Below are 24,087 nucleotides of genomic sequence, written 5' to 3' on the forward strand. Positions count from 1 at the left end.
CTGTAATTTGCACTTAAGCATTCGGCTTCTAATAAAAGATTGCATCTTACTGTCAGGAAGCTGAACTTATTCTTTTTTATTGGAAATACAGACAGATTCAAGATAAAGATATTTTAGGGAAAATGCATTCTCTTTCTTCTTTTGTCCAGTTTAATGCTGTGGGTTAGAACTGCTGTAAATTGTCCTTTCTCTTTGAAAATTTTTTAGCATCTCTAATTGTAAAAATATGTGAACATATTAGCCAACCTAGATAGAAATATAATCACTGTAAATTTCACAGCCTGCCCTATTTTGCTCAAAAATCTAATCCAAAAAGCCTCAACTCATTCATCCTATTTATCCCTTGTACCATATTTATTTTTTGTTTGTTTGTTTTGCTATGATTTCATTTCAAAAGATGAGAAGTCATTAGCACAAAGGACTTAAATAGTTATCTCTTATCTTCTTTATGTGGGGAAAATGTATCTGGCGAGAGGCAGTGACTGTTCAGTGTCAAGGCATAGCTGGAGCTCAGTCACAGCAAAAGGCAAATTTCTGTTTGACATTGAACATCTCATGGGACAGAACCAAAACCAAACTGTGAACACAGTGTGAGTAAAGGAACAGTAGTGGGAATTTTCATCAGGGTTGACACTGTCCCTGGGATGCAGAGAACAGCAGAGGACTGTGCTTCACCCCGTGGAAATGTCTACATGAAAAGCTATCTGTGCCTCATTGTACCTCAGCCTGGAAGCTCACAACCTTCTCTTTGCCTGACTATCTATTTGGTCACGGTTTTTGGGAGTATTTGGGAAATTCCTCTTTGTGTGCCTGCTGGAACCCTGGTGAGGTAACACAGCCAGTTGAAAATATTCTGGGATTTCCTTTTGCCAAAGGAAACAGCCTTCCTGGGAACTGGCCTGGGATGTCTTACAGGAAAGCTTTCACAGCCTAGAAAGAAGAACATTGTTTAAGACTTTTGGTTGGAAATTGTTGCAGTTATCCATAGTGTGTATATTTATTGACCCCAGATGACATACAATTAAATGTGACAGTAAGAAGCAGCTGCAGACCCACTGGAGGAGCTCTTCTGATAGCAGTGAAAGTGTGACTGAGCCTGTGCCTCACCCAAGGAGCTTAGGGACATGTAGAGAGCTGAAGGACAGTTCCACAAAAGCACCTCAAGTAAATAATCTCAGCATTAATGACAAAACCTTTCTTGATCCCTCTAATGCTATTTTCCACACTGAGACTGTGCAGCACATGGTCCTGGCTGACTCCAGGACTTGGCAATGTCTGCTGAGGTTGTTAAAATGTAGTTTATTTTATGTGCAATACATCTAATGCTTTTGTGGGTACAGCTTTATTAATGTTAAGAGTTGTTAAAAAAGAAAATTACTGAACTGGAAAATGATGTTGTTGCAGACTGGTCTTGTTAGTTGAGTGAATGTAAATAATATGGCCCATTGCATGTGACAATGCAAAATTATAATGATTCATACTAAAGTGTACTCCATTCTCTTATGTCATGATAATGCTGAAAACATTTTAGTTTTAGAAACAGACAATGAAGAGTTGATCTTGCAGAACTTCTTAGACAATTTCTTCTACCTTTTTATTGTACCAAAGTATTTGAAATTCATATGGATTTTACAGAACATCTTGATTTTAATCTTTGTGGGCACACGTACAGGTATATTCACTTACTCTGGGAAACTTCTGACTGATATTGAAGGAAGTCATGTTTTCCTCTAAGAAAAGAAGCCAGGTCACAAAATTGCCCCAGAAACATTCTAACAGTTTAAGAAATGATGAGCTTTACTGTGATAATAACCTTGCAGTTTATGTACATGTTCCTAACTTGTTTCACTGCAAAACCACATAACAAAGTCTAACCATCTGGGTTTCCCCGAGATCTTGTGACAATATTCCGAATCGTGTAAGTGTTTTTTCTTCTGGGAAAACTCTGTAGGGTTTGACCATGAATCTAGAAAAGTTCTTGGCTTCTTTCTAGTAGCTGCTGTCAATGTACAACACTGACTTTACATACACACTCTAACAGTCTAACTCTAATGACTAGCCTCGCTTTTAAAAAAATCAAAATTATGGATACCTTAGTTGACTCCAGTATTTTTAGCAAATTAATTTCTCGTGATAATATAGCAAATGCCATGACAATAGAGCAAAGGCTTGGTTGAAAACCAATAAAAGTCAGTCAGCAGCTGCCCCTCTGCCTCCAAGTACACTGCAGCAAAGCCAGACTGTTTAAATACATAATGATTTTCTAACTTAAGTGGTTTCTGAAAGCAATCTTTAAACTTCTGTAAAATTCTATTCAATAAAGTTCTCTTATAAGAGATATAAATAATTTAGGTGGAAATGTGCTTTCCTAACTGAGCTTCACTCTGTCTGGCAAAAGGGCAATTGTCCTTGCAATGAAAGGGGTGAATATATGATTTCAGAATATGTCATGTCTTCTTGCACAGGTGAAAATCACCCTAACCATGAGGCAGAAGTTTATCTCCTGACAGAAGCATGAAATATTGTCTAGCTTTTAATGAATTAATTCCTGTAAAATCCTGGGAAAACCTAAATTTTAGGTTGAAAGCCAAAAAGGGAAATAAAATGAAGTAGCTCAATAAAATTCTGATGTCTCTGAAAATCACAAGACTTACACTGAACACTGCTGAAACTCACAGTCAGATAGAGAGAAGAGTGTAGGAATGACCATAATTAGGGGATGAGTGTGTGGAAGCAGCACAAGACTAAGCTGAGAAGGGATGATCTACAGTGCAAACCAGGGCTGAAAACTCACTTTCCAATGGGGTTGCAGATGGTGTGCAAAGCTCTGATGTACTAAGAAAAGAAAACCTAGTAGCGAGTAGAGAAAGCTGATACTCCAAGATCTAAAGAATTCCCTGACAGGGAAATCTGAGGCAGTGCTCTCTGGAATTGGTGCTATACTTAGTTAATTAACTAAACTTGTCTGGGTACCCTTGCTGCAGCTATCCTGTTATAAATCCTGTCACAGCACACCTGCTGGGCCACAGCTCTGGTGAGCTGGTCTGAGAAGGGCAATTGAGCAATTTGTATTGCTTTGGTGATTGTGGGCTCTTGTGCAGCTCTGCTAATTTATGCCATTGCCCTTGGAGAAAAGCAGAATAAGGAGAAACAGAAACTGTTTTGTTCCTTTGTCTTTTGGGCTTTCAGAAGCTTAATGTGCACCGTGTGCAAGAATTATTTTGTGGTGACAAAGACATAGGAGGGAACTATCTCAAAGGCCCTGTGAATAGTTGGGGGGATGTTAAAACACAGTGAAATATGTTAATGGCATATTAAGCATTCAGACACAATTTATTTACATTTCATTCTTTCATCTGTTTGAGAAGCATTTTCTAAGGACAAGTGTTACAAGGAACAGTTTGTGTTTCCTTAAATTAGGATATGTTTAAAAAGGCTTATCAGAAGTGCAATTTTTAATATGACTTTAATGTGACTTTTTGCTTGTGTAACAACCTCAAAAGCTGAATTTAGGCTTTGTGCTTATGTAAGTCTGAAGCCATCAGAAAACAAGTTACACAGTAAGAGGTTTTTGTTCCTGCAGAAAGCAAAAGTAATAATATATTCATCGATTATGTCCAGCTCTGGCCACTTCAGCTCAGCAAGCAAATCATCAGAAAGGAAAAACTAATTATTCAAGCCAGGAAAAAAAATCACACCATAGCACTTTAAAAACTTGCATAATTTAGATAATAGAGTGAATAAAAAGGGACAATAGGAAAACATGTGAAGATATGTGAAAGCTCTGAATAAGTTTCATGTGAGTCATGGCATGGGTTGGATTGCTCTGTGGATAATAGAAACAATTATACTAGTATTAATAACAGTTCATTTTGAAAGGAATAAAGCCAGTTACATTTCTGGGAATAGCTAGTCTATATCTGAAAAGAGTTAAGTACAAATCTACCTTGGAAACATAAGTAACTTCTATTAGTTTCAGTCTCATAATTGCAAAACTCTTCCCAAAATAGGGCAAAAGATATTTTGCTGATTATGTTTGTAAGGTATTCTTTTTAACAGATGCATCTCAGATCAATGCAGACTTGCTGATTTAGGTAGTTAATGGCTTCCATTATCACTGAGTGCACTGAAATTCTTAATATTTACCCATATGAGAAGCAAGGAACTACTCCATTGTACAAATAGGAAGAGGAAATTTTGGATAAATATTTAAGTGACTTACCCAAGGTCATGTGAGGATTCAGGCAGACTGGGGACTCAGTGTCACAGACTTTTGCTTCACCAACTTGTTTCTTTATCCAGCAGACTACCTGGAGCTGGTGTGAGAGTGGCTGTTGGAAGTTTTCACTGTCAGAAATTCTGAGAAGGCCACAACACTCAATGCCAGACCTTGCTCTGAATCCCTAGAAAGTTTTCTTTAACTTTCCTTGTGGGAACATGAAGACTCTGCAGGGAGCACATGAGCTCAGGCAGGGACACAACTCCCTGCAAAATGCCAGGGCCTGGCAGGGGGACACTCCCATGGGGAGCCACTGCAGTTTGTCTTGTATGCTCTGCCTGAAGAGCCAGAGCTCTTTTTATCCCTCATCTCTCTATAAATATAAATATAAATATAAATATAAATATAAATATAAATATAAATATAATTTTCATATAAAACATATGTATGTATTTATTTATATATATATCTCACCTACAAATGTGTCCCTGCATGAACAAGGATGAGGACAGTAATTCAGTTTCTGATTATAGATCATACATTTAGTGAAAGTTCATGGAACACTCTGAAACTCTCGTTATAAACACAAATAAATACCTTTTTTTTTTTTTTTTTTTAAGCTGGTCTTTGATACAAGCAAACCAAAAGGTAAAGAAACCAAAAGCTATTACAAGTACTTATGTATCTGCAAATTCTATAAATAGCTTTCAAAATTTAATTGTAAGTTAGCCAGAAAACCAATATTCAGGTTTCTAAACCACCCAAACCAAGTTTTGAAGTAGCACAGGAAGGTTGAGAACTCTTTCAAAGAATTACCTAGTCCTCATTTAAGTGCTTTTTCATGAATTGCCATTATGTGTGTCTCTAAAGACAGTTTTAGTCTCAGTATGTGCAGCATCAAGAAATTAGGAATACTTTTATTTTTCTCTGTAATTATTTTAGAGATGTAGAGTGTTTTGTTTGCTGCAACTACTGGGAAAATAAGATGAAAGTGACCTTTGGAGAATCAATTTTTGTAAGCTTTGTTTTGGTCTTCAAAAGTATAGCTCCTTGGAATAGCTATTCAAGGAGTCTGTTTTTCAGTTAATTGAATTCAACATATTATTTTCGAAAGTTTTCTGTTTTGAAGATTTCTGGGATTTTTTGTCTATTGATTCTAAATGTGTGTGCAGTGTGCAAAAATCTTGCAGCCATGTGGATACAGGATAAAATGGGTGGAAAATGAAAATGAAGTGGAGGTCAGAAAACAGAAGAGGGAAAAACTTGAAAACCTAAGAAGAATTCAAATGCAACAACACTGCTGGTGCAGCTCAGGGGTGCCAGATAAACCTGACTGGCATGTGTGCACCTTGTTTCTGTGTGGCTCCCTGTTGGGATGATTTTGGTATCTCTCTGCATACTTAGGATTTATTTAGGAAAAAACTAGGGCAGAGAGGGAGCTGTGCTGCACACAAATAAGGGCTCTCTGATTTCAGACTACAGGGGTGTACTGTGAGTGCTGTGTCCAGCTTTGGCCCCTCAGTTTGGGAAGGACATTGAGTGCTGTGTCCAGTTCTGGGCCCTCAGTTTAGGAAGGATGTTGAGAGCCTTGAGCACGTCCAGAGGAGGCAACGAGGCTGCTGAGGGGCTTGGAACATAAACCCTGTGAGGAATGACTGAGGGAGCTGCGGTTGTTTAGCCTGGAGAAAAGGAGACTCAGAGGTGACCTTATCACTCTCTACAACTCCCTGAAAGGTGGCTGTAGTCAGGTGGGGGTTGGTCTCTTTCTCCAGGCAGCAACTGACAGAACAAGGGGACACAGTCTCAGGCTGCACCAAGGGAAATATAGGCTGGATGTCAGGAAAAAGTTTTTTACAGAAAGGTTAATAAAGTATTGGAATGGCCTACCTGGGGAGGTGGTGGATTCACCATCTCTGGATGTGTTTCTGAAAAGACTGGATGTGGTACTTGGTGCCGTGGTTTAGTTGAGGTTAGGGCTGGGTTAGACTTGATCTTGGAGGTCTCTTCCAACCTATGACTGTGATTCTGTGGGTGCAAAGTACAGGCCCCACTCATGCCACAGGTGAATTTAGCTGTAGCTCTGCAGGTCTCAGGTGCTGATGTTCATTGGAGTGGTCCTGCACCTGGTGACTGTGGGTGCAGCCCTTTGGCACTGGGTAGGAAAAGCAGCAAAAGGCAGGAAAGTGCTTAATCACAAGGAATGAACGCGTGATTTAATCCCAGTAAAGGCAAAGGGAATAATGTGATTAAGCTCCAGACAGAAATTTAAGCATGTGTTTATGTATCTCCTAGAAGAATTTCAGTAGGCAACTTGATGTATTATAAATCTGAGTCACACAGTCTTTCTGTGTTAGAGCAGAGACAATCTGCTTTATTTAATTTAATTTAGCTGCAGACCTGGGGACCTGGCCCATTGCCCATCAAGCCTCTCAGCAAAGTTTAAGAGTCCCTGTATGATAAAAATTTGACTAGAACAAAGAATGGACAGGAAAAAATTTCAGGCTTAAATATTTGAAGTAAAGAACAAATGGTCCAAAATTTTCTTTGTGACAAGTCAAAGACAAGTGGTTTTTTTCTTTAACACCTCTCTGTCCTCTGTTTTTCACAGCTAGAGGCAGAGAAGCATGAAGATTTTGAATAAATATGACTGAGAAAACATTTTAAAATATTGAATGAAAATAAGCCTGTCCCATTTCCATAATTACTGCAATGTAAATTTACTAGATCAGGTAGTATTTGGTTTTTCATTAGGAGTATCAGGCTTACCAAGACTGTCCTGTTATCTCCATTACTTCTAAATATCTCCAAAATACTTTTGTGATCTGAAACAGCAGAGATTTCTATCTTTTTTTCTTTTAAATTTGTTTTCTGTGAAATCTATATCTATAGTTGCTCATGAAAAAGAGATTTTACAGCCTCTGAGAATGCCAGGCATAGTAAAAAATGCATCCAAATTACTCTGTATAGTAGTGTTTGTATTATCTTTTTAAAGGCATGAGAAATGATAATGGTATAGGTCTCATTTCTAATTTTGTTTCCTTAAGCAGATTCTCTTGTGCATACTCCTGATAGGAATTTTGAAGACTCTGGTAATGAGTTAGCTTGTGGTCATAGAGTTATCCCACAGTTGCTGTTTGCATGGGAACAGCCCTGTGGCATAACTTTGCTCTCTGATCTCCACATTCATTAGGAGACCTTTCAAAGCAGGCACAAGGAATAAGGAATTTGTATGACAGAAACCTGAAATCCAAGAAAATATCCTTTATTCCCATTTCTGAAGCAGCCCTGATTTTCAGAGATCCTGACAGTGGAGCTTTTGTGGCTTTATTGGTTCAATTGCAACACGGAAAATGAGACATTTGGAATTTTATTGTTGTCTTTAAAAATAAGAAAAATGAATGCAAGAGTATGAAGACATTTTAATAAGATTATTCTTGCTTAGGGAGGAGAGCATACATGAAATCCCCTTGTACTACACGTGTGCTGCCACATAGAGCTACTGAGAATCTATGTTTAAAAGGGTGATTCACAATTAGGCCTTTTGGTTCCTGAACTGATCAGTATATTCCTGATTAGAAGTGCATGAAAGGGCAGTTACATCAGTCTTCAGATTCATACCTGCAAACATAAAAATACTTTCTTACCACACACCTGCTACACTAAATGTGAATTGTCTTCATTTCAGTTCTGCTGCTGGTGGTTTTTCCTTTCTTGCCTCTTTCCTAGTTTTTCCTCTGTTATGTATTGCATCAGATTCCAAGAACAAAATCTTTTCATTATGAAAGGAGCAGGGTGCTTAGAACTTCAGAGACGAGAAGAAGCACAGGCAGGAGGAGGACTTGCTCCTTCCTGTTTCCCTGCAGCACCTTGCTTTCATGACCTGAATAGCATCATTGAAAGCCTTCTCAAAGCTCTGAAAGAAGGAAGAAAATAACACTGTGTTTCTTCTGTTTTTCAAATTGTGGCCTTGAAGGCAACTTTTAGTACTTAGATAACTGTTGCTTTCTATTCTTAACCATTATGTTGTCTAGCAGAGCTAAGGTATGTCAGATTTCATGCAGAGATGGTCTTGAGCTCCTACGCAATTTTTTAATACTTGTCAGGAATGCTTTTTCTCCTTTTTTTCCCATCAAGTGACATTCCCTTAATATCTCCCACTCGTATTTCACAAGAATACATACTCATAGCACAAGCAGACACAAAATAACATCTAGCAATTCTGAAAATATCTGTTCAACACTAAAAACTACCCCACAAAGAGAACAATAAGTAGGTTCCTTTTTTCTTCATTTAGATGGAGAAAGCACCATACTGAGGGTTAATTCACATTTTAAGGCTCAGTGTACATTTGAACTAATTTAACTGTGGCCTTATGGCCTTTTACTCATTAATGAGTGGTTTCAGCCACTTAAAACATCACCATCAATATATTGGCAAAAAACAGCTTTTAATCTGAATTCGCGAATATCCAACTTTGAGTTTAGTGACGAAGTTCACTTTATTACTTAATGCATGGATGAAGCATACAATGGAAAATCATGAGTCAATTTAGAATATTTACCTGGTAAAAAAAGGGTTAGGTTGCAAATACAAAAGACAAGGGTGCAAAAGGATTTAGCAGCATTTAATCATTCACCAATTTAATAATTGTAAAGTGATTAAATAAGATTTACTACAATTGTAACAAAAACTTATTATAGATTCATAGGTCATCAGGGATGACTGATTATCCTTTGTTCCCCACCTTGGCTGGGCAGCTGATGTTCCTGTTACACTCAGTGCTGTTTCCACCTGTGTCACGGAAGAGCACCTGGTACAGTCAGAGATGCTTCATCCCCCAGCTGGTCTGGTCGAGGCTCATCAGGAACTCCTGGGATCCTAGACCAGGCCTAGAAATTGTGGAGGAATTGTTGTGGAGGGATGCATCACCACATCTTGTGTCTTAAAGATGCAAAATTTCTCTTTTATGCATTTCTCTTTTTCTATCTTTACCTTCCTGTAAATAATGTTCCTGCTCTGACTGACATGTGAGATCTCAAAGCTGTTCACTTTTGACAAACTAAATGAAACTGTTGGCCAAAGACAATGAAGAGATCACTTTATGTGCCCTCGAAGAGGGAAAGACAGAAATGCCAGTATGTGCTTTATTTGACATCACTGGAAACCATCACCATCACCTGGCTTCAGGATCAATGCCTGCTTTGCTTCCTGAGAAACACCCTGGGGGGAAGATAGAAAAAATTCTACCTGTACAAAGATGCTGCAGAGTTGGGGCAAAGCATTTCCAACAATTGGATCTCAAGGCCTGAAAACAGCTTGTTTAATCCGGTAATATTTTTTACTTGATGTAACTGTTGTTAAGATTAGAGGCCTCTTTAAAAAAATGCATGCAGACACTGAGAAATACAACTGTAAGAAGCATTTCTCTTAAAAGTCAGAGTACATCTTTTATTGGTGCTGCCAATCTCATGAAGAAAGAAATTAATTTTGTTTGTGCCATATCTAAATACATTAAAGGGCTATGTTTTAAAAGACTTGGCTCATTTTTCACTCTAGCCGGGAGATGAAATTTAAGAGGCTAATAGTTTGGAAAATATCACTTCAAGAACATATGACTTTAATCACTTCTGGTCTTGGCTTGTGCTTAGGGAATTTTAACTGAAAAGCTTGATTGTTCTCTGACAGATTTTTATACTTATTTCTGGGGTGGTTTTTTTTTCCACATCAGTCCTGTGGCTTTGATTTACATTTTAGACCTTGGTTTTCTGATTTATGAGCACTGTGGTCCAATCAAATGTTATTCTTACTTGTCAATGCTATTCATCATTTGTATTCACAAAAACTACATCTGCTGGAAAATTTATAAAAAAACCCCAACTTTTGTTTCTCTAACTGAAGTGTGTGAGCTATGGGAGAGCTCGTGCTGTGTCCAAACTGGTAGCCCCAGCAGTCTGAGGTGAAAGGCAGCTCAGGATGATAGATGAAAACTGTGTTGTCCTATAGCACATGCAAGAAAAATACCTTTAAACTTATCAGTCCCATGCTGGAAAGCCAGAGTTAAAGTCAGAGCTGGTATAAATCTATAGCACATTTTTTCTTTCAGAGCTGTAAAATTGTTAGGTCATTGCACTAAGGTGCTTTGGACTGTAGAGGACCTCTGAAGTGAGTAACACCAACCACCTGCCACTACAAATAATGCACAGTACAGTGCCTTTCATAATCTTACAAACAACAGTATTATAAATAATTAGGGAGTTGCTTTGGCTTTTTTCAAATCTTCAGTGTTGGCTACTGGAAAACTGTTCTTTCTACATCCCAAATATTGAAAACTCTTAAGAATTAGAAGCCTTTTAATCTCAGTAAATTGCTCTTCAAAACATTTTATTTATCTTTTGTATATTAAAATTATTACTTTTTAAATACTTTTAATAAATTACTTTTTAAATCTTCTGTCTTCTTAATTTTTTTTCTGTTATATATATTTTTGGTAGGTAAATGCAAAAATACTAAACAAAATCTAATCACTGTTAATAGTTCAAGTCTATAGCTCTATATAGCTCAAGTTAGTAGCTCAATATCTCCCCTTCAGTCCCAGCACTTATATGTTACAAGTCTTTGCTTTAACACTTCCTTTTCTGCTTTTAATTAATTGCTTGCATCTTCCTCAATTGGACCAATAATTGAAAAATTTTAGATCAAATAGATCAATTATGTAGAAAATACAGAGACGGAAGAATTTCAAAGATGGAATCAAATTTCTTTTAGGTAAATAATGTTACATTTAGGTGAATTGTGTTACATTTCATCCTCATTTCCCTTTTGCATCTCAGGCTTGCAATATTTCCTCCAAAATTTATTCCAAAAATATGCATACTTTGGACAGCAGATTCCCAGATATAATAATTTTTCAATCTCTTCATCCTTTCTTTATTACTTTAAATCCTTTTGCCTTTTATATCCACTTATCCTAAATTTGAATTAGGTGAGATTATTGTTACCAGAATTAACATTTGTTTTGCTGAATCTTTCAGGTTTCTGTAGAGTTCTTTGAGTTTTCCTTTTGGTTCTAACATGGTCATTTCAACACCTTTTTGCATCTCACCTTTATATCTTCGAAGTTTTCACAATGAAAACTGAGAGTAGTAACTGACTTTATCACTCTCTACAACCTCCTGAAAGGTGGTTGTAGCCAGATGGGGGTTGGTCTCTTTCTCCAGGCAGCAACTGACAGAACGAGAGGACACAGCCTTAAGCTGTGCCAAGGGAATCATAGGTTGGATATTAGGAAAAGGTTTTTATGGGAAGGATGATGAAGTACTGGAATTGTCTGCTCGGGGAAGTGGTGGATTCACTGTCCCTGGACGTGTTCAAAAAAAGACAGGATGTGGCACTTGGTGCCACGGTTTAGTTGAGGTTGGGGTTGGGTTGGACTTGATGACCTTGGAGGTCTCTTCCAACCCAGTGATACTGTGATTCTGTGACTTTGGAGACTTGCTTAGATAATCCCTGCTGGTTCTATACTTAGGAACTCTACTTTTTAATCATCTATTTTTGTTTCTTTAACTGTTTCTTTTATTTCTTTGTAAGGTCTCAGTTCTCAGCTTGACTTCTGGCAATTCTTGTTTAAGCCCCACATTACTTGACAGCTAAGACATAGCTTGCTAATTGTTCTTTTCCTGTTCATAAACCTAATGCTTCTTCCTGGTATCTTTATTGGAGTGATTGGCTAAATGTTCTTTGCTCATCTCTTTTTTTTCTGCTTTCTTGACATACAGATTCTTGATAGCCTTAAATCTTGGAGGTCTCAAAATTCATGGAGATTTCAGTTTTCCCTCTTGTGCACCAGCTTGTCAGTTGCCTCTTGTTCTATTGCTCAGCAGCACCAAAAAAAGCCTGGGTCTATCCCCTTAACACTGTCCTTCCAGGTACTTATATACATTTCTTACTTTATAAAATTTAACTCTTTCAGAGTACCAAATGTATCTTCCTTTATATTTCAAATTGAGCCAAATCATAATTCATCTACTAAAACTTGAAATGCCTACTGTAAGTTTTTGAGTCTCCTCAGTATTTATGAATTCAATGGAAAACAATCTTTTATTTTTTTAGTGAGAATTTAGGGAAAACCTAACCATTTTTTACTTCAGATAACAGTTAATTTTATAATCATTAGATAAAACTCTGTTGGCTGCATGTTGTTCAAACTTCAGCCTAATTCATGACAGGGCAATAATGGCAAGGCATGCTACAGCATTCCTGCTTTAGAGACAATCAGCAGCCCTCTAATACAGTTCTCCAGTTTCATTACTATTATTCTTCAGTATAAAGGAGTGAGGAAAATAATCAAACAACAGCAACCAAATGTCTCATACATTTTCATTCAAACTAGTTTCCAGAAGATGCACAAACTACATTTATGGACATTAGGGAACAAAGAAAGTAGCTTTATCCTCATTAACAACAATCTCTTCTACTATTTAGTCTGCCAAGTGTGCAATAACAATAATTTTAATATATATATTTTATTATAAATATATATATACCTATTTGTCTACCCTCCATTTGTAAGAATTCTTCTTTTGCTTTCTTTATAATATAAAGTATCCATGTTCCTATTTTCTGAAGAAAAAAAGGTGTCATCTTCTGCCTTTTTCCACATCTTCAGATGCCTTGCAAAGAAAGGATTTTTAAAATAATCACTTTCTAATTTAATTAAAAGTCAACACCTATTGAAGTCAGTTTGTTCTGCAAACTTTCAGTTCTTTTATATTACAATAGTGCCAATTGCTCCCCTGTTCTATTTTGTTTGTTTCAAATCCAGCTAAAAATTTAGTTATACTTTTCTGGCTGGCAGTCTTCCAGAATAATAGCAATGCTCTGAAATTGATTGAATAGCTCTGTCATTCCAGAGAGCAAATTAAATCAGAAACGCGCCTTTCTAACTGTTGCACCCTTAATTTCCTTAATCTGCAACCAGTGCACAGGAAACAGTTCCCAGTCCAATTACCTGAAACACTGAGATCTTTTAAAAATGCACAAGGAGCTCAGGGGACACTCAACTTGCAACACTGCAGAGTGGTCCAAGCCAAAACAAACCTCCCTGCATGGAACTAACCAAGTAGAATTAAAGTTAAAAATCTGACAGTCTGTTTTTAATGTTTTGATTAGGAAATTAACAAGTTGGCTAAAAATGCTTAATGGAGCTCAATCACATGAATATTAGAAGAGTAAGAGACATTACACAGACCTCATGACACTAATCACAGGGCAATGGCATCATTAGCAATATTTAGCTATTGTAAGCTGTCAATCAGTAGCTCAAAACTCAGCAGTAACCCTGTTTTTACACATTTTGGGTGCTGACCATTGGCCAAGGCCTACCATGTTTTTTCCTTGTGGTGGTCCCTAGGCCATTCCACAGAAGATATTTCACTGCCTTGGAGAGCATGCAGCCTCTAGACTGCCTCAGGCAGCAGTGACTTTCCCTTGGGAAGCCCCCCTGGGAGTCTTCCTTGTAGCTAAGGGTGAGAAAAATGCTCCAACCCACGAGCCTTTGCAGTTCTATGTTAATGTTTCGTACCCTATTGGTTATTCCCCTTGTTCCTGGTTTTTACCCCTCCTGATTGGTTCTTTTTGGATCCTTTCCCTGATTGGTCCCTTTCCCAATTCCTTTCCCAATTGGCCAAACCCCCTGGCTACCCTATACAATCCCTCTCCCCTTGGGCTACTTTGTTCCTTCCCCTTCGGACATCACTGAATAAAGAAGCTCTCATGGAGATTGGAAAGATCCAGTCTTGCTGTTTTATTCCTGTTTTATCACCCAAGGTGGCAAGCGTGGATCTGCAGCTCAGACAGCCTGACAAAAGAGCAAATCACTGTATGCCTGAGAGTGCCTGTGCCCTCATCAAACCAGGTGTCTTTTTAAAGAGGCTTCTAATGAGGAAGGTTGTGGAACCTCGACAATCAACCAGACCCCGACACTTCCTGTGTGGGTGACACATCCCCAGATGCTCAGGCTGCTGCTCTCTGGAGTGACAGCACCAGAGTTGACAGAATGTCCTAGTGGGGACACCTGCCCTCATCAGCACAGAGTTGTACATGCCCACCCAGCCCCAAATGTCAGCAAGAGGGATGCACTTTAGATTCCTGCAAGGTTTTATGATCAAGACTCAAACAGAGCAATTCTGTTTTGTGAATCTTAGAAGTCCTTTTAGCTGGAGTACTCTTCCCCGCTGTGTCAATGGGACATAAAAGGAAAAATACCAAATGGTGAGAAGAGTCTAAGAACCCAATGTGGTGAGTCCTTAACATCTGTATCATCCAACCACTGTTTACAACTTCTCCCACTTTCAAAATGTGGCATTAGAATTAAGTGCACAGTATCTCGTGGGTTAAAAAGATGAATATATACCTATCAACATGTATCAGAGACTTTTTCTGTTCAAAGAATACTGTTTTTCTCTTACAGTGTCTATTAACTTTTTTATTTTGCCTGTTTGAAGTCTGTGAGTCTGAGTTTGTTAAAGGTAGAACTTCTGGGGTATTTCTTTTTCCCTTTCTTTTTCCCTTTTTTTTTACTGCACTTCATATATAGATCTCAATGTCTTCTGATTGGAGAGACTTTGGTCCCATACTGGCTGATAAATTAGAGTAGATTTATTTCTGTCACCTTCCAAGGAAAGTTCAATAGCCTTTTCCCCACAGGTCTTCTTTTGAATCATACGATATATTGTATTTATAGCATTTTATTTCATGCCTCTAGCTTATTTCAAATTCAGTTTTGCTTTTTTTTTTTTCCTCCCTTCATATATGAGAAAATGCTGTAAGTGGATACATTTACAGTACTTCACATTACTGAGGTCAAAAGTCCTGAAACTCCACCCTGCCTCAGGAAGGGAATTTTTTTCTGGAACTACATTGAAAGCTTCAGTTTACCATGTATGTTTTCATGTTTTTGTTCAAAATTGGTAAATACACACATGCCTATGAGTAATGAAGGTAAGAAAATAGAATGTAAACAATGAAGATAACAAGAAGAGTCTCGTTGTCTCCCAGGAGACTTAACTTCCACCTGTTACGAAGAATGTTTTTCTTTTCAGCAGTTTCAGTAAAATAACCTAGATGGGGGTTGGAGGGGAGATGTCATTTGTTGAATCAGTCTGTAAGGCAGTCCTTTGAACTGCTGGGGTTGAATACAGTGGTATTGCTGCAATGCAGCATGTCTTTGTTTTTTTATGTTTGCCTACTGTTCAGTTCATGTAATAATTCAACCATCTCCATGTAGCCCTGTTCAGGAATAACCTGTGCAGAAAAGGCTGAAATAATTTTACCTATAATTCAACTGGGGAACTGGACTATTGGATATTTTCAGATGGGTGTCAGGAAAAGGTTCTTCCCACAGAGGGTGGTTGGGCACTGGACAGGCTCCCCAGGGCAGTGGTAACAGAACCAGCCTGACAGAGTTCAGAAGCATTGGGGCGTTGCTGTCAGGCTCATTGGGGGATTCTTGGGGCTGTTCTGTGTGGGGCCAGGAGTTGGACTTCGATGATCCTTATGGGTCCATTCCAACTCAGGGTATTCTACGATTCTGTGATAGAAAACAGCATCAAAATGAGAAGTTTACTCTCCACGTAATCAGAAAATATCGCCTGTCTGCCTTTTAATTTTTCTCCCTCTTTTGTAGGAATTAGGTAGCAGCACAGCAAGCTGGTTTTCAAGCCTGTAATTCAGCAGTGTGCTCTTCCCCATGCAAGGTTGTGCACTGACATTTTTGGCATTTTCTAAGGAGAAAAGAAAAGAAATAGAATAATTTTGGACAGGGTTTCTTTTTATTTTTTTTTTTTTTATTTTTTGGTGAAGAACTATACAGTAAAACAGTGTTTTTCAATTATTTTGAGAGCAAGGTGTTTTTGGGAACATCTACTGAAGCTGATTTGTGTGCCAGCCCCCAGTGGCCTTAGTGTGAATTGTACATGCTGATCAGTGACAGCACACCTTTCAGAATTGTCTTTTAGAATTAAAGGGGAGCAAATTGTAAGGAGGCAAAGTGTTTCACCTCATGTACAGCCCTTCTGACTACTTCAGAAAGTTCAAACAGTTCTGGCAATGTTGGAAACACAATCTCATTACTCTGAAACACATCACAGCTTAGGAAACTCTACAATTCTCCTGTCCTAAACCTGACATTTCATTAAATGAAGATAAACTACACACACATTAGCAGCTTGTATGAGCATTACTTTACCAGCCCGGTTCAATTAAAATAAAGATCAGACATAAGACATTTCAGAGAGTGTTTTTTACTATACACTAAAATTCTCAGATTAGAGACAAAAATACAGCACCCACTTTTACAGAAAAATAAATTATCATCTCTATGCATGAAAAACAAGAAGAGTCTGGTAAAGGGGAGATATAGTCCACTCCAATGAGTTAGACTATAAAATTTGCTATTTAGCCTTTTAGCATGCATTTTTATCCATTTTATTCATCAATGTGGAACAGTGAGGTGGTTTCAATAAGATACATTTCTTATTTGTCCTATGCCATTGCCACATACTGGTAGGTGCAATGTCTTGTAATTTAAAATAACTTATAAATATACTTTTCTGCAATTTTATTATATGTGTTTCAAATGATAATTAAGAGAAAATAAATAATTTTTAATTTTGAAAATTACTAATTAGGAAAATATATTTCTATGTAAGTGTATATTATTTCCTTCACACAGAGCACAAACTGTAATGTGCATTTTGAAAGGGAGCATTTATGTCTGTATCCACAAGTGACAGTGTAGCCCAACGTACAAGATCTTTCTAGATTTTAAGTCATCTACTTTGTCTTTCAATTTGTCTTTTGAAAGAACAACAAAAGATTTTAATGCTTCTCTTTGCTAAGTTCACACAACAGTAACTACATTTAGGTTTTGGATGTAAATTTGGAAAGTGAAATAGAAATGAAATGCATTGTGGAGTATGTGTTTACAACCTGTATTTTATGTTGCATTACAAGCTGTCTGTTTTAGCTTAATGACTATTTATATAATGAAAATCTGATATTCCTTTCTCCAAATAGGGCATTTTCTATACTTGAATAGGTTTAAGATTGTGGTGTCTGTCTTTTTGATTAGAAGTTAATATCTTATTTGTGAAATGCCTCCTTGAACACTGAATTCCTTTGCTCTGTAAAGTTTGTTTTTTTTTTTACATCTAGAGTTCTTCAGGAGAACTGCAGTCTCAGCTGTACTCAGTATACACCCAAACAAGGCTGCAGATACTCTGACTTCAGAGTAAACTGCTGTGTGTTTCTTATTCTCTCATTTCCATGGCAAAACGTTCATTTTTAAAATGAAATATATTATTTTCAGACGTGCTTGAAAAGCAGTAGGAGTTGAGAGCTGAGTGGTCAAGCCCTGTCAGTGGCAGAGCTGTACTGTGGTCCCAAATCAAGAGGTTGAAGACTGAGGAGACAATGATTACAGCACCCAGCATGGGGCTGGATGCTGTTCCAGCCACTGTCCATTGTCCTGACACTGGGAATTGTAGTCATTTGTGACTGTGGTCATTTGGCAACCTCTTGAAAGGGTTTGAAAGAAAGGTAAGGACAAAAACACTTTAAAGGGAAATATCTGACCTCAGTCTTCAGTATGAGAGTTGAGAGCTGAGAACCAAGAGATACTCAGGACAAAAGTCATCATACCCTGTGGGTGGGAGAGTATTCGAAATCTGTATGTACTTGATTTAAAGTAAAAGCCAGTATGGACACAACTAAAGCAATAGCTAGAGCAAATTTATTCCCATATGTGAATAAAAAGTATTATTACACTGTTCTGTAGCAGGTATAGAATATATCTCACATAATTTAACAGTGATTTATTTTATAATATTTGCTATGTATTATAACAATATAATAAATTTTATAATACAATGCATAGAGTATTTTATGATTATATATTACAATTATGTATTATTATACGTGCATGAAGGGGAAAACAAGCTAAGGCAAAAATAATCTATTTTTGTATATTTGGATTGCCCAAAACCAGCTGGAGAAGAGTTCAGCTTTTCGAAATCCCTCCAGGCAAAGGAGTATGGAAGAGGAAACAGTGCTGAATCAGTTCTATTTCTGGTTTCTGAAAGTTTTATCCCAGTCAGTCTCCACACTTAGACATGGGGTTTTTTTTAATCCTGAAATGTGTTGGGAGAAATAGAATTTTTTGTCAGCTTTCCATAGTCTTGAGAATGAAGATTTTCCTTTGTGGGATGTCAACTCCTGTAAAAATCCTAAAAATTAGGGGGCAAAAACTCTCCTCCCAAGAGTCTATGGCAAAAGAAACCAAACAGTGAACAGCTCTCTATGAACTCTGTGAGCAGAAAAGGTGTCCTCCAAACCTGCCTCATTATTTTCACCTTCTGCTGCCCATTGTTACCTCCCTGCTCCTCTCAAAGAGCCTCTGGGGATGTGTTATACAAAATATGTTTCAAACACCATACAATAGGCTGTACCATTTAAAACTGATGCACTTAAAATACAGCTTTCAAAAATACAAAAAGAGTAGGGTTGTGGACTTTCCAAATGGAGATTCTCTAACCAGTGCTACTTGACCCTGATAATTTTATTCAGGACTCACAGCAACTCGAACAGCTCGCTGCTAATTTCCTACATGGGGAACACCCACAAGTTGAGTAAGACTTAATAGATCACAGAATAATGAAATCATAAATTTGAAAAGGACCTCCAAGATCATCAAGTCCAACCTTCAAAAAAACATCATAGATTGCATGGGACACAGCAGAGAAGAGCTAAACTTTTCCCCTGTAGTTAAACAAAGGGGAGCACAGAGGACCTACCTTCCAGGGAAACATTTCCTCTCTCTTCTTGCCTCTCAGGAGGGTGACTCCTGCAGTGAGGGGCACAGCAGTGGTGTGCAGGTTGTGGGTCCCCAGGGATTACCAGTCCTTTTCACAACAATAGAACTTCTCAGAACTTTCTCTCCCTAACCTGCAGCTCCCTAGCAGTCCCCTCTCTCTTCAGCAGGATGACCCCACCAGCATGTAGTATCTTACTCTGGAGAAGCACAGAAACATAGCAGCCAAGATAATTCTGTTTCAAAAGATATTCGAGAGGGCCAAGAGGAGTTCTGTTTCTCTGCACACCACAGAAAGTATTTACTGCTCACTTTATTCAGGTTTCTATTTCCCTGCTTACAAGAACTGGAAGTGAGATAAATTAAGATAGCTCATAATCTCATTCTGGCCTGAAGTCAACAGGGAAAGGATTGGCCTTTGAGTGCCCAGTCTAAACTTCAGCAATTTATTTTTTTTTCAGGTGAATATAATCTGTTTTCAGCGTGCCCTTCTTCATTACACTGACAGATGGTGCTTCGGCACAGCAGATGATCACCTGTGTCACCCTTCCTATTTAGCCTGGCATGAATATATTAAACACCAGCTCTTGAAAAAGCTCAGCTCCTGGGTTAAAGGTGCCTTTGACATTTACTTTCTCCCAGAAGCTTGGAGAGCTGGCATAACAGTGCCAGACAAATAACTGACAGTTATTCACCACATCATCAGCTGAGTCATTCTGTGTTGTGACTTCTTCTCACCTCATAAGGTGAGTGAGACTGAGTATTACTTGAAGAGAAACTTCTAGCAAACGCCTTGAACACTCCCAGAGTGGCACAATTTAGTACATTCCTGTTGTTACCAGACCACTCCATAACTGTGCTTTGAAGATCAATGTTTCTGAGCTACCCAGGAGGTATAAAATGAGGTTTATATGGAGCTTGTCTGCAGATAGACACAGGTAAGAAATAATATTGTTAGTTGTAGGTCAAATTTTTTAGAGGCTGTAGAGATTAAACACAGTCAGGATCCCAAGGGAATGTAGGAATCTGGTATTTTATAGATCTTTGAAGGGCCTTATCTACTGCCATCTGCAGTAAAATAAAACACATATTGTGTTTCATAGAATCATAATTCTATGATTCTATTCAGCTTGGGTTGAAAGGGACTTTAAAGCTAATGTAGTCCAAGCCCCTGCATGGGCAGGGATGGCACCCACTAAATTAGGTTGCCCAGGACCCCACCCAGCCTGGCATTGAATATTTCCAGGGAATGTATCACTTCCTTTTCTGTGGTTTATTTTGTGTTTGTTTGTTTGCTTGCTTGCTTAAAAAAGATACAAAACCCCCCACTAATTGTTAATCCCTTCTTGGGAGACCACAGTCCATCTTGCCATGGTATTTCCACATTTCTTTACTGTGTCACCAAACTGTGCAATCCAATAAGTCTGGATTTATCAAGCCAAACAGCACTGAGGCTGTGGTGGGTTTACCCCCAAAGGAAGAGTTTTACTTCAGAGTCACTCTGGTATCCTCCCATGGACTGAAACCCCATTATCATGTTATGGTTATCATGGTGATCTTGGACCAGATTAAGTAAACTTCCAGGACACAATTTCTGGTTTAGGCTCATTCAAAAGGAGCAGTTACTCCTTCCCACTGAGAACCCTCCTGCAGCAGGTGGGGATAAACCACTTTAACAGTCTCCTCTTGATCCAAAAGAGCCCCTCAGATTCCAGAAGTTAGCAGGACCACAGCAAAGATGCCTTTTTGGTGGTGCAAAGGCTGGGTTATGCACAGTGGGTCATGGTTCTGGTTGCTCCTTGCTCCCCCTGAGGAGCCCAGGACAGTGATGTACAGAAACACAGTGAAACACAAACACTTGCTCTTTTTCTTTTAGTGTGTGCAAACTAAATTTTACTAATGCCATTTTTGAATGAGACTTTCAGGGAAAAAGCAGTTGGGCCAAGCTATGATGCCTTTGCTGAGCAAGCATAGCATGACTGCACCGATGAATCCAGGTCTCATGATTTCCGTGGAGATTATTTTTTGCTGCACATTATGTTCCATGCCATGCTGCTGCATTCTGAAATGATTATTTAGCAGAAAGTGTAAAATATACCTGCAGAGTATAGTGATATTAATGGGATTAAACACTGTAAATCTTCATGCAGGAACTTCTGGGGAAACCCAAAGATTACCTCTGAGGCCGTATTTCTTTCCAGATTGCAAGCCTATCCTAGACCTGCCTAGAGGGGAACACTAAAAGCTGCTTCTGCTTCCCATTTCCAGATGTATCTGAAGCCAGGGAGTAAAGTAAGAGCAATTAAAGCAAATGTTTCCTTTCAAAACATATTGAGGAGTATGAGGTGCCTGAGGCTGAGAAAAGCTTGAAGAAAACTGGTGTGTGGCCCTGAAATAAGCCTAAAGAAGAGTCTCTGAGCGCACAATATGGACTGGGGGACAGAGTTAGAAAAATCACCTAAACTGTCACAGTGTGCTCATTTCAAGGGACCAATCTACTTAGTTTGAAAAGGCCAATCTACCACTACTATAATGACAAGCTATAATCCCAATCAATATTATCTGTTAGCTGTCAGAATTACAAAGTTACCCTAACTCGTCATAGTCATAGTGCTTTAATCTAAGCATGATACTTCTCTTATTATATATTGCCTTGCTTCCTGCTACAGATAAAAAATCATTTTGTTGAACAGCAGTTTGTGGAAAAAAACAAATATCTTTCCAATTTTCATGCCCAGAATCTTGTGGATAAAACTGTAACCCATACCATTTGATGTAAAATCCCTACAATATACTTATACACTAGAGTCATATGTTATTTTGCCTAAGAAGAAGCTTTCTTAAAATTTCCATTTAGAATTTTAACCAGACTTCATTTTAAAATGTTTTTAAGGTACCACACTAAAGAATTTATTATCAAAGATGTCTGCATTTATATCTGCAGAGATGTCAGAAATCAATTTATGTAATTGCAAATTTATTGGGGAATTTGAAGCTATCAATATATGTGTGTGTGTTTATATATGTGTGTGTGTCTAATTATTGAAAATTATATATATATAATCAGCATAATTTTATGGAAAACAACTGAGAGTCATATTGGAGGAATGTTGAATGATTACCTTCCCTTTATTGTTCATAACATTATATTGAGAAAAATTTATTGACTAGAAGGAGGGATTAGATATTGGAATGAGCTGCCCATTGGTGGAATCACCATTCCTGGAGGTGTTTAAGGAAAAGCTGGATGTGGCACTCTATGGTCTGGTTAACAACACGGTGCTCCATGAAAAGTTGGACTCAGTGATCTGTGAGGTCTTTTCCAACGTCATTGATCCTGTGATTTGGTGATTCTATTACCAATAACTCTGCATGACAATCCTGGTTGTATTAGCAAAAAATCTGTATTAAACCAAAAATTTTTACTTTCCTGCTGCAAATACTTACCTAAATTCTTATTCTGCTCAAATACACAATGGTCTCTCTCACACTGTGCTTGCCAGTGGTGCATTAAGTAATGTGTTTACAGGTTTCCCACACGCTGCTTGTATTTTCATCATTCTATTTCTCTTGTCCCCTCAGAGTATGTAAAGAATGTGTTGTTTTGGTAAGGAGATGCTTTTCAGTGCACTAGATGCTCTCACTAAATGTGTTGAGCAATATCACAAACCTTTACTCACTATTTCTTTTATTTTACAGCTCCTGCAGGAACTGACTGGCAATCTTGGACTCCTCTCTCTACCTTAAGATAAACTCTGGCATAATATTTAGAAAGAAAAAGTTCAGCTGTGCCAATATAAGGTTATTAAAGGCAATACTAAACTTGGACCTTCAGGTATGTGCTAAACTGCTTTATATTTAAAGACTGGCAAATGTTAGTTAAGAAGATAATTAGGTCAGGTTTTGTATATTTCTATTCATGCAATTTCCTAATGAACTCATAGGCAAGATTATATTGTAAATTAATACTGAAATGATGAATAAAGCCAGATATATTAGGATAGCATGGTGCTTTGTAACCATACCAGCATTTGGTATTACTGTGTTACAGAGTTTTTAGAACTGCAAAAACCTTGACTACAAGTGGCACATATTTTCAAACAAGAAAGACTATGGCTTCTTTAAAGTTTCCCTTGAGCTATGGCCTTTATCCTTGTTTCCAGCCTCAGCAACCTGGTTTTCATTTATGAACCCATCATATAAAGAAACAGGTCCTGGTAACAGTGGGATGATTTTACACGGGAGTGCATTGGCAGAGCTATATAATACCCAGCAGATGTTTACTTTAATGCTTTTTATCTGACTAGGCTCACACAATGTCACCAGTTCTTCCCCTCTCCACAGGATCTCGTTTTATACCCCATGCAGCAAGGCTCTAGCTCTGGAGGTACAGCTGGCTGTCGCTGCTTCTTTTGTACGTTCCTGAAAAAACATACTGATACATTATGCATGGATTTTTTTCTCTGTGTCAGATAACACTAGGTCATCCTGAAATAGTGTTTCTAAATGCTGCAGAAATGTCCAACAGGATAAAAATATCCACTGTCCTTAATGAATAGGAAGAAATTATCTACATCATTATTTTTACTTTCCAAAGCTAAGACTGAATGCAAATTATTTTCAACCTAGAAGAATAAGATGAGCTTTAATTGGCATTATGAATATGTTCATTGGTGCTATTTTACCTAAAAACTGTAGCTGGATGAAGTTGTTGGCTAAAACTGGCAGAACTCAGATAGGTAGAATGAGTATTGCTCCACAGCTGAGGAACTCTGGGTATAACACTTATATATATAAGTTATATAACTCTCTCTCAGTGAATTTCAGTGTTCATGGGTCACTTTGCCAATCCAGAAGAGAGAGATGTGTGATGTAATCTCTTCCTTTTGAAACGGACAGAAGGTTTTGGTACCTGAGCTCCAGGAGGGCAGATGAGCTATTTATGAGTGGCTCTGCCTCCTGTTTGGTAGAGACCATGTCACGGGTGTGTAGAGGTACATTT

The 24,087-nt window shown here is 38.0% G+C and overlaps 1 long non-coding RNA gene across 2 annotated transcripts; it reads right to left on the minus strand.

Annotated features, from left to right (window-relative positions):
* Positions 1-562: 562 nt before the first annotated feature.
* LOC310923961 lies at positions 563-19,277 on the minus strand. Of its 2 annotated transcripts, none has more exons than XR_014592728.1 (3): positions 19,069-19,277; positions 4,223-4,331; positions 563-930 (listed from the first exon to the last, which is right to left on the minus strand). It is a non-coding gene; the product is annotated as an uncharacterized lncRNA (long non-coding RNA). The 2 variants fall into 2 exon arrangements; XR_014592729.1 differs by lacking the exons at positions 563-930; positions 4,223-4,331 and adding exons at positions 15,744-15,806; positions 17,852-17,918.
* Between the last annotated feature and the right edge of the window lie 4,810 nt (positions 19,278-24,087).

Source organism: Zosterops lateralis (genome assembly GCF_965231275.1).
Source record: "Zosterops lateralis genome assembly, chromosome: 2".
Classification (NCBI taxonomy): domain Eukaryota; kingdom Metazoa; phylum Chordata; class Aves; order Passeriformes; family Zosteropidae; genus Zosterops; species Zosterops lateralis.